We start from the raw sequence: 10,587 nt of genomic DNA on the forward strand, positions 1-10,587 counted from the left end.
CCCAAGGGGACCCCAATTATCAAGTCAAACCCTAGAGGAGAAAACTGATATACTAAAACAATCTAAGGTTTTTACAAACGTACATTAACAAAAACCTGTAGAATCTGTGTGAGAGTGGACTCTGAGGGTGTTAGGCCCAGAAGAGAGGAACATAATTTTAGATCCAACCAATTTATCCTCAGGGGCTCACTGACCCATAGTCTGCCATCCAGGTGCGAGCTCCAACATCTGGGAGCGGTTCTAAATGTTTGCTCAGTTGATTAGCTGAACTTGAACTCAGTGGTGGCATGGAGTAAATGAGCTTGAATGCCATAAATTCCCTGGTTTCATGTGAGGAAGGAATCCAGAGATTTAGGAGGAATATTCAAACAGCTCATCCACCACCTACTCACGTTCCCGGTAGAGGTTAGAAGAACACATCTTCTCCAAGGACTGGGAAATGCATTGAGAATCACATCAGCACAGGGAGCACCAGCATCTTTGAAAAGCGCTCTGTAAGCCAGAGATAAAGGAGGGAAATTCTGCCATTGAAATGGACTTTTTAATTTCAAGGAGAAAGATGAGATGAGATCTCAGAGTATAGGAGAGGCCACGTAACAGCACTCGGCCCCAGAAGAAATACAGTTACCATAATGCACAGCAAGAAATGCTTGACAGAATTCACAGTGATGGACTCTGGAGCAAAACCAGTAGGAGGGGAGGCATGCTCAGGAGTCTATTTTCCGTAAAACTCAACTGTGCCAGGCATCAACTCAAAAGCAAACTTGGCTGTATTTTACACCCACAACAAGTTTATATGAGAATAGCCACAAGAAGTGCAATTCAGAATATGCATGCTATGGTGAACCACAGGCAAATTCAGAGCGACAAAGGAAGAGCAAAACGGAGAGGAGGGAAGGGGTATTCTAGCAGAACAGGGTGGTGATGGCTTCTCATTGGCTGAGCTGTGGCGTTTCTCATTGGCTGAGCTTTGGCATTTCTCATTGGCTGAGCTTTGGCATTTCTCATTGGCTGAGCTGCAGTGTTTCTCATTGGCTGAGCTGTGGCATTTCTCATTGGCTGAGCTGCAGTGTTTCTCATTGGCTGAGCTGTGGCATTTCTCATTGGCTAAGCTTCAGTGTTTCTCATTGGTTGGGCTGTTGCCAAGCAAGGAGAGAAATCTTCCTGCAGTTGTAAAGTAGCTGCACTTCTTGCTGGTGGTGCAAGTGTATGTTTCTTCCTGTTTGGAGTAATTGACCATGTATGATAGGGCTCCCCCTACAGGCCTTCCCAACTCCAATTTAGTTGAGGTTTCTTTTCCTCATTTCACACAGGTATCATTTAGATTTGAAATTTTTGAAAACGTAAGGTTAAGAAAAATCATAAATGTCTTGCAAAGCTATGTTCTCCTCACAAATTCCCTTCCCCATGCAGCCCTTCAGCAATCTGCAGTCCAGGCTCACGTCACCCAAGTTAGCTCTTCCCTAGACCAAAGGCCCCCAGTTCCCATTGGCCTGGCCACCTCCCTCCCGTAAGAGATTATGTAACATGCCCCAGGTCACAAAGAGAGTAGGTGGCACAGTCCAGAGTCACCCTCAGGGCTCCTTTGACAGGCAGTGGAGCAGGGACCCCCTCAGGGCGGGGCCTGTTAGTCCCCTTGTGCTTTGACTCAGTTGCCTGGGGTGACTCAGCAGGGAGGCTGGAGAGAGAGTCATCTCAGAGGGATGGTCCCACACTTGCTCCTGCCTGAGGACAGCCCCTGGGAGCAGAGTCAGCCTGCCCAGCCCCATCCCAAACAGGACTTGTGTCCTGGCCTTTCTGGGCCATGTTCCTATATATTTCAATATCAGCAAATAGGTACTTTCACGAACACAGCCAATGAGGAAGAGGAGCAGTTATTGTCCCCATTTTGTGGATGAGGAAATTAAAGTTGAAAGAGCATAAATGATGGGGCTGGCCCCGTGGCCAAGTGGTTAAGTTCCTGCGCTCTGCTTGGGTGGCCCAGGGTTTGACCAGTTTGGATCCTGGGTGCGGACCTAACCTGCTCATCAGGCCATGCTGAAGTGGCATCCCACACAGCAGAACTAGACAGACCTGCAACTAGAATATACAACTATGTACTCGGGGGCTTTGGGGAGAAGAAGAAAAGGGAAAAAAACACTCCCCCCTCGTAAACTTCTTAAAAAAAAAAAAAAAGGAGATAAATGACTTGCTCAAGACACACAGCTGATAAAATGCGGATGTGTGTACTCATCATGGGGTAAAGCACACTGACCCTGATTTGAAAAATGGGGGCCGCATAGCAGCTGCTTCCTTGGGTTATTGTGAAGGTCAAATGCAATCTCATATACAGAGCCCTTAGGACAGCTGTTGGTGCCTCATAAACGACTCGTACGTTTTAACTCATGATGGTGATGGTGATGTCAGAGCTGTGAGGTCTGGAAAGACGCTCCACACCAGGGTTCCAGGTTTGATGTGCTGAGGTTCCTTTGAGAACCTAACGAAGGCTAATGACATTCTTCTGAAGGAAGCCTCAAGACACAACAGTTTGTGCATTAAGAACCCCCAAGGTGCTCCAACACCTTCAGTTTTCGTAGAGGAGGAAACGTGCCCACTGGCTGATGTTCCCCAGGCCTCTTCCCCAGCTTGGGAAGGTCTTCTGTAGATTCTGAAGCAGGTGTCTAGAGCTTGCAACTGATTGGCTGCCTCCCTAGGAAAGGGACAAGACCTCTGATTGCCTTCTGGAAACAAGAGAGAAGTTGCCTGTCTCCCCCATGGCCCAACTGTACGTGGCAGGATAAAACCACCTCTGGAAGCTCCTGGGGAAGCACAGGATGAACCGGAGATCAATCTGTCCTCAGGCAGGAAGATACCTGCAGGAACGTCCCCTGGTCCAGAGTCAGGCTGGTCAGCTCCGCCCCACCCAGCCTCACAGCAGGCTGGAAGCCCGGGGCTCAGGAAGGAGGAGAGCTGGCTGCTTTCAACACTTTTATGGCGAAACCAAGAGAGCAAGACCATGGAGAGAAGCATGTGTTCTGTTAATCCATCTACAAGCATCATGAGAGCACCGACTGTGAGCCAGGCTCATGGTGGGCCAGGCGGAGGGGCAAACAGAATCTCCTTGTGAGGTGCTGAGTGATGCTCTTGCACTTTTCATAAAGCACTTGGGAGAGAAGACACACTCTACTTGGGGGAGCTAGGCAGAAGTTCCACTTGAACTAGACCTGGAAGGAAGACTTGGACTTGTTAAACAGACAATAATAGTAGTACCTACCACGTGCCAGGAATGATAGCAGGCACTTACACTGACTTTATCAAAACATCCAAAAGTGAACTCATAACCTTGACCTCCAACCTGACCTCTAACAGCTTTCCCATTTCGGTGAAAGTGACTGCCATTCAATCCAGTTGCACAAGCTGAGGAATTAGGAGTCGTCCTTCTCACCTCCCACACTCTCATTCGACATCGACACATCCCAGTTCTCCCTTCTTTTTCCTCCTCTGTACCCCGAGTCATTCATTTCTCTCCATGTCTGCCATCCAGCTCAGCAGTTTTCCCTCTGCTCTGCCCTGCAATCCACTCTCCGCACTGCGGTCAGAGCGACCTCTTCTGGGAGCAGATACAGTTACGGTCCATCCCTTTGGAAAATCTTTCGATGACTGGGATTCTCCACATGGCTGACAAGGCCCTGCTCAGTCTTGTCCCTACCTTTCTTTCTTTCTTTTTTTTTTTTGAGGAAGATTAGCCCTGAGCTAACTGATGCCAGTCCTCCTCTTTTTGCTGAGGAAGACTGGCCCTGAGCTAACATCCGTGCCCATCTTCCTCTACTCCATATGTGGGACACCTACCACAGCATGGCATGCCAAGCGGTGCCATGTCCGCACCCAGGATCTGAACCAGTGAACCCCGGGCCACCGAAGCAGAAGGTGCACACTTAACTGCTGTGCCACCTGGCCGGCCCCTGTCCCCACCTTTCTTGACTCAGTTTACATCTTGGTTCCTTTCACCATCTGCTCCTCAGCAATGCTGGTATTCTTTTAACAGGTCAGATTCTCTATGCTCCCCCTCACCTCCCTCTCTTGGTATATGTTCTTTCCTCTCTCTCTCCAGGTCAGTTTCTCTTGCCCTCTTGCCTGGATGATGCTTCTCATTATTTGTCTCTCGGCTGCCAAGACACCATTTGTAAGAGGTGCTAAAACCTGAGAAAATAAGGAAAATGTTGGAAGGAATATTTGAGAAACTGCTTGCGATGTGAATGAGTTCTCCAAGAGACAGGCCTCAATGAGGATGGCTGGGGGAGGGGGAGACTGCCTTTCTAGAAGATTGAAAGTGGGTGACTCCCGGGCTTTTACTCATTAATTAGGGTGTGCAAGTGTGGGCTGGAGCTGAACTGTTCACAGCAGGAAAGGAGAAGCCAAGGGCTATCCACAGGAGCCACCTTCTTCTAAACTCTTCCATTCAATGCTCCACCAAATAAACATAAGTTAGAGTTTTAGTTGAAATTGAAAGCAAACCCAACAAACAATAAAAAGGAACTCAGGAGACACAGGAAAAAAAAAATGCAACAAACAGAGGAATGCGTCATAAAAAGTTAAATATCATCAGACAAATTAGAGATATTGGATGCCTAAAACAAGAACACTGCTATGGAAAAAGAACAAGGAACAAGAAAGAGCTCTTAGAAATTAAAAAAGTAATAATAGAGGGATGGCCCCATGGCCTCATGGTTAAGTTCAGCATGCTCTACTTCAGCGGCCTGTGTTCAGTTCCTGGGCACAGACCTACATCACTCATCAGTAGCCGTGCTGTGGCAGGGACCCACATACAAAATAGAGGAAGACTGGCACAGATGTTAGCTCAGGGTGAATTTTCCTCAACAAAAAAATAAAGAAATAATAGCTGTATTAGTCAGAATAGATTCAATGTTGTAACAAACCATCACAATCTCAGTGGCTTATCACAATGAAAGTGTATTTCTTGTTCCCATGACGGCCCCATTCTTCCCTAAGTCCTAGGGACAAATCTGCTCCATGCGGTCATTCAGAGCCTCAGACAACTTCCTTAAAGAGGGCTCATCATCTCCTAGGGCGTTGAAGTCCTCCACTGGCTCTTCTGCATGCAGCCAACAGGCGAAAAAGAGGATGAAAAGGTATGGAAAGAAAATAAAATTGATTGGACACCACTGGAGAAATTAGGACATCAACTCCTTCCCCTGGAAATTGATAATTAAAGGAAAAGAGTTCAGCATTTGTCATGCCTAACTGCATGATGGTAATTAAATAGCCAAAATGAGTGAAGAAACACTCTTCTGTATGGAAGAATTCCAGCTACTAAATTCAGAAAGAAACAGAATTAAAATCACCGTTTTTTCAACCCCTAATGAAATAACTGATGCAGGCAGTAGTATTCCATGGATGATGAAACCACTAAGTGAAAAGTTGAAGGAGAACTCTTCAATGAAGAGGTGGGGTTGTCACTGCCTGAACCTAGAGATAGATTTTAGCATCATTAAAAGCAGGAGGACCAGAAATTATGTGCTTCCTGGTGTGATGCAGTAGGGACTTACAAGTTACTACCCATGATGTATTCTTTAGCTCTAGCTTTCCGTTTACAGGAAATAGGAAAAGTCAAAAAACAAGTTGTACTACACCGTAATACAACATGGGGAAGCAATCAGCCGTATTCAGAACATAAAAACTTTTCAGGATAATTGACCCAGTTTCTTCAGCAAGTTAATAACATTGAGAAAATATACAGAAGGGGTCTACCTTCTGTTAAAAGAGAGCTAAAGAGAATTAGAACTCACAAAACTAAACACCATGAATGAACTGCATTTGGATACTAATTCTAACAAACCAACTGTAAAAAGACATTTTCTTAGACAAGGAAATTTTAATTGAGATTAGGGGTTAAATTATATGAAGCAATTTTCAATCTTGTTGCTTGTGATAATGGCATTGTGGTTATGCAAGAAAATATTCTCTGTTGAAATACACCTGAAAGTATTTAGGGTGAAGTGACACCTTTAATTTACTTTAAAATGCCCCAGTAAAAAATAAAACAAAGTGCATGTGGAGAGAATGGGTAGATGAAATAAGTTAGGAAATCTGCTGTGGTTTTCAAAGTGTCTGATGGGTTCATGAAGGTTTATGATACCTTCTACTTTTGTATATGCTTGAAAATCTTCGTAATAAAGAGTTTAAAATCAAGATAAGATAAAGGTTAAATGAAGACATTTCAAACAAACAAAAGCTATGATAATTCATCACCGGCAAACCTCACACTAAAGAACAAAATAAAAGTGTTTTTCAGGCAGAAGGAAAATGATCCCAAATGGAAAGTCAAGACTGTAAAAAGGAACGAAGAGAAATGAAAGTGGCCAATGTGCATGTAAGTTTAAATGAATATTGACTTTTTTTTTTTTTTTAAGATTTTATTTTTTCCTTTTTCTCCCCAAAGCCCCCTGGTACATAGTTGTGCACTCTTCGCTGTGGGTTCTTCTAGTTGTGGCATGTGGGATGCTGCCTCAGTGTGGTCTGACGAGCAGTGCCATGTCCGCGCTCAGGATTCGAACCAACGAAACACTGGGCCGCCTGCTGCGGAGTGCACGAACTTAACCACTCGGCCACGGGGCCAGCCCCAAATGAATATTGACTTTTTAAAAACAATATTATCTGGTAGGATTTACAATATGTATATATTTAAATTTCATAACAACAACAGCATGTAATTTGAGGGAGAGGGTAGTTTAAGCAGTTAAACGTGCTCTAAAGGTCTTGTATGAGAAGAAAAAGGGTAAAATAACCACTTCATATTGGCCTTTGATGCATCAAGGATATAATATAATCTCCAGAGTAACCTCCAACAAAATAATAAAAGGCTGTAAAACTTCCGAACTTATGGAGGGGGAGGAGCGTTGGAATCCTAAAAGGTACTTAATCCAAAAAAGGGGAAAAAAAGAATAAGAAAGGAATATTGGGTAAGCAAGACAAGTATAGCACATTACATAAGATGGTAGGTTTAAACCACAATGTATCTATCATTATATTAAATGTAAATGGACTAAAGTGACAAGTGAAAGACAAAGATTGTCAGATTGCATTAAAAAATAAAAGCAAACCCAACTATATGCTGTTTACAAGAAAAATTCAAAAACCCAGCTATAGAAGAGTTGAAAATAAAAATATGAGAACATGGATACCATACAAACACCAACCAGAAGAAAAACAAAGTAACTAGACTATCAAAGTAGAGTTTAAAGTAATAAACATGACTAGAGATAAGGAGAGACGTTTCTATTTGTCAGGAAGCTATATCAGTTCTAAATTTGTGTGCATCTAAAAACATAGATTCAAAATGCAGAAAGCAAAAATTGAGAATTACGAGGAGAAGTAGACAAATGCACAATTTTAGTGGAAGATTTAACACACCTCTTTCATAATAAGAAAACATAGTAAATATTTAAGTAAACTATAGCTGTTGCTGCTGCTGCTACTGCTGTTATCAGAGCTAGAAAGACCTTTAAAGATGATGAGACATCTTGAAACTATTAAGGTCAGGGCTTTGATAACCCAACGAAATTACAAATCCTGACACCAGAAGAATGCATGTATAGAGCCAGCCCTGATGGTGTAGGGGTTAAAGTTCTGTGCACTTTGCTTTGGTGGCCTGGGTTTGGTTCCTGGGCATGGCACCACACCACCTGTCTGTCAGTGGCCATGCTGTGGCAGCACCTCACATAAAAACAAAAAAAAAGAGAGGAAGATCAGTAACAGATGCTAGCTCAGGGTGAATCTTACCCAGCCAAAAAAACAAAAGAATGCATATATAAATAACAATTCAAAGTTAAGAACCACTCCTTGGATCTAGCTCTCCAGTTTTATCAATGAAACTTGAATGAGAAGTAGACAAACGTCATAGGGAAAAACTGCCATTTGGTTAATTTGTTCATCAAATATGAGGGAGGCACCTACCATCTTCCACGTACAGGACATTAAACAGGTAACTGCTCCTCCCCTGTGTTCCAGGCCCAGGGCTTCTAGAACAGCTAGTGGAAGAACCAACAGACTCAGGACACGATGGGGTCAGTGAAGCACTTACACTTTCTACAAAGTGCTGGGAAGAGAAGGGCAGACTGCTGGGAGCAGTGGGAAAAGGCTGGGAAATGAGAGAGCATTTAAGCCAGACCTGGAGGGATGGGTCAGCATAATCATTCAGATCCCAGCAGTCACGTGATTCTCTGTGACCACGAGAGGACAAACACAGAGAGGACAAGGCCACACGCTGAGGGAGGGCAGTGGCAGGATGGAAAGACCCTCAATCTTCAATGACATCCTTTAATCAACCCTGGTTAGGTGCGCAATAATTAAATGTCTTTATTGTCTAAGTCCCTGTTGGTGGGGGTCATGTTACCTGCAGCTGAAATCTTCATAACTAGTACACTCAGCCATCATAACAAGAAGTCGTCTAATAATATAGAAGGTGGGGTGCCGGCCCAGTGGTGCAGCAGTTAAGTGAGCATGTTCTGCTTCGGCAGCCCAAGGTTCGTCGGTTCGGATCCCAGGTGTAGACATGGTACCACTTGGCAGAAGCCATGCTGTGGTAGACATCCCACATATAAAGTAGAGGAGGATGGGCATGGGTGTTAGCTCAGGGCCAATCTTCCTCAGCAAAAAGAAGAGGATTGGCAGTAGTTAGCTCAAGGCTAATCTTCCTAAAAAAAAAAAAAAAGAAGGTGATTGATCAAGAGAGAATAGCACAAAAGTATACTTCATAAATATGGCAGAAAATAAAGACGTAACTTGCTCTGAAGAGAAAGAATGGGCAGTGGTTCTCAATCTTGGCTGTGCTGTCAAATCACCTGGGAGATATCAAAAATCCTGAGGACTAGGCCCCACTCCAACCCAATTATATCAGCACCTGTAGCAGAGGTATTTTTTCTATCTCCCCAAGTGTGCAGAGAAGTTAGAGAACCTTTACCCCAGAGAATGAAGGGTGTGAGCCAGTTGTCTGCTGATTTCATTATAAACCTTTCACTATTTTATTTTTAACTGTACACCTGCATTGTTTTTATTTAACATTTTGAAAAGGCAAAAATAAGTAAAAATGAAAAATGGAGGCACCGCAGAGGAAAAAAATATTCCCCTCCCCCCTGCAGCCCTTCAGCAATCTGCACTCAGGCTCACGTCACCCGAGTTAGCTCTTCGCTCAGCCAAACACCCCCGGTCCCCATCACGCTGGCCTCCTTCATCCGAGGGAGGTTATGTAACATGCCCCAGGTCACAGAGAGTAGGTGGCACAGTCCAGAGTCACCCTCAGGGCTCCTTTGACAGACAAGGGAACAGAGACCCCCTCAGTCTGGGGCCGGTGACTTTCCTTGTGCTGTGACTCAGTTCCCTGGAGTGACTCAGCAGGGAGGCTGGAGAGACAGTCATCTCAGAGGGATGGTCCCACACTCACTCCTGCCTGAGGATGCCCCGTGGGAGCAGAGCCGGCCTGCCCAGCCCCACCCCAAGCAGGACTTGTGTCCTGGCCTCTCTGGGCCATGTTTCTGCATGCTTCGATGTCAGCAAACAGGAGATATTCCAACTCTAAGCCGGGCCCTGGGGTGCAGGTTCAGGTGAGAGAAACGAACGAGACTGAGCCAAGCAGACCCAAGTCTCTGCGCCAAGTCCGGCCAGTGGGGGCAGGGCTTTATTGTCTCTATTTTATGGACGAGGAAATTGAAGTTCAAAAATCTAGGTGACTTGCTCACGGCCCCACCGCTGCTGTAGAGTGGCAGTGAAGTTTATGGACTCTGCAGCCACACTGACGCAGTTTGAGCCAGCTCTGTGGCTGACGTGGACAAGCACTTGACCGTTCTGTGCCTCCGTTCCTCCTCTGTCAAAGGGGGTACTAACAGATGCTACTTCTCAGGGCTGTTGTGAGGACTGAATGAGACCATACACATGAAGGACGAAGGACAGGGCCTGGCTTCACTGCCATCTCCCTGTAACTCACTTCCAGCTCAGAAAGGTCAACGGATGCCTCTGAAATGGGAGTTCAGAGACAGCCAGAACTCCCCCAGAAATCGGGAAGCAGAAAGGGCCCCTGAACTTACACTGTTGGGAGGCAGAAGTCAGTGAGCGGGTATGGCCTGGACTTCAGTGTTGAACTCTGTATTGTATTTAAACAATACAGAAAATTAAAGCAAGTAAAAACCACCAAAAGCCCCTCTCCCCCATGAAAATGCTTAATGTTTGGGGACCAGCCTTACATGTATCTGTTTATGCATCTAACAAACCCAGGGCCTTAATAGCCCATCCCTGGGGCCGTAACCATATGTACTCTGTGTTATCGTGAACACCCTTTTAAATGAGCCTTTTTCTTTTGCTTCTTCCTCCTTCTCTTTTTCCTCTCCCCATCCTCCCTTCTCTTCCTCATTATCCCAGGCAATTTACTTTAACCAACTGGTGTATATCGTCCCATAAGAACAGTCAGGCTCATATAATTATATTATATATATATAGTTTTTGCTCTTCTGTCTAATAAAAATAGGATCATATTAAAAATATGCGTTATATACTCTGTGTCTTGCAATTTCCACAATATAGCATGAAAATCCCTCC

The 10,587-nt window shown here is 44.7% G+C and overlaps 1 long non-coding RNA gene across 1 annotated transcript; it reads right to left on the reverse strand.

Annotated features, from left to right (window-relative positions):
- Nucleotides 1-769: 769 nt before the first annotated feature.
- LOC139081946 (uncharacterized) lies at nucleotides 770-8,244 on the reverse strand. Its single transcript, XR_011537483.1, has 2 exons — nucleotides 7,954-8,244; nucleotides 770-3,203 (listed from the first exon to the last, which is right to left on the reverse strand). It is a non-coding gene; the product is annotated as an uncharacterized lncRNA (long non-coding RNA).
- Between the last annotated feature and the right edge of the window lie 2,343 nt (nucleotides 8,245-10,587).

This window comes from Equus przewalskii, chromosome 2, assembly GCF_037783145.1.
Source record: "Equus przewalskii isolate Varuska chromosome 2, EquPr2, whole genome shotgun sequence".
Taxonomy (NCBI): domain Eukaryota; kingdom Metazoa; phylum Chordata; class Mammalia; order Perissodactyla; family Equidae; genus Equus; species Equus przewalskii.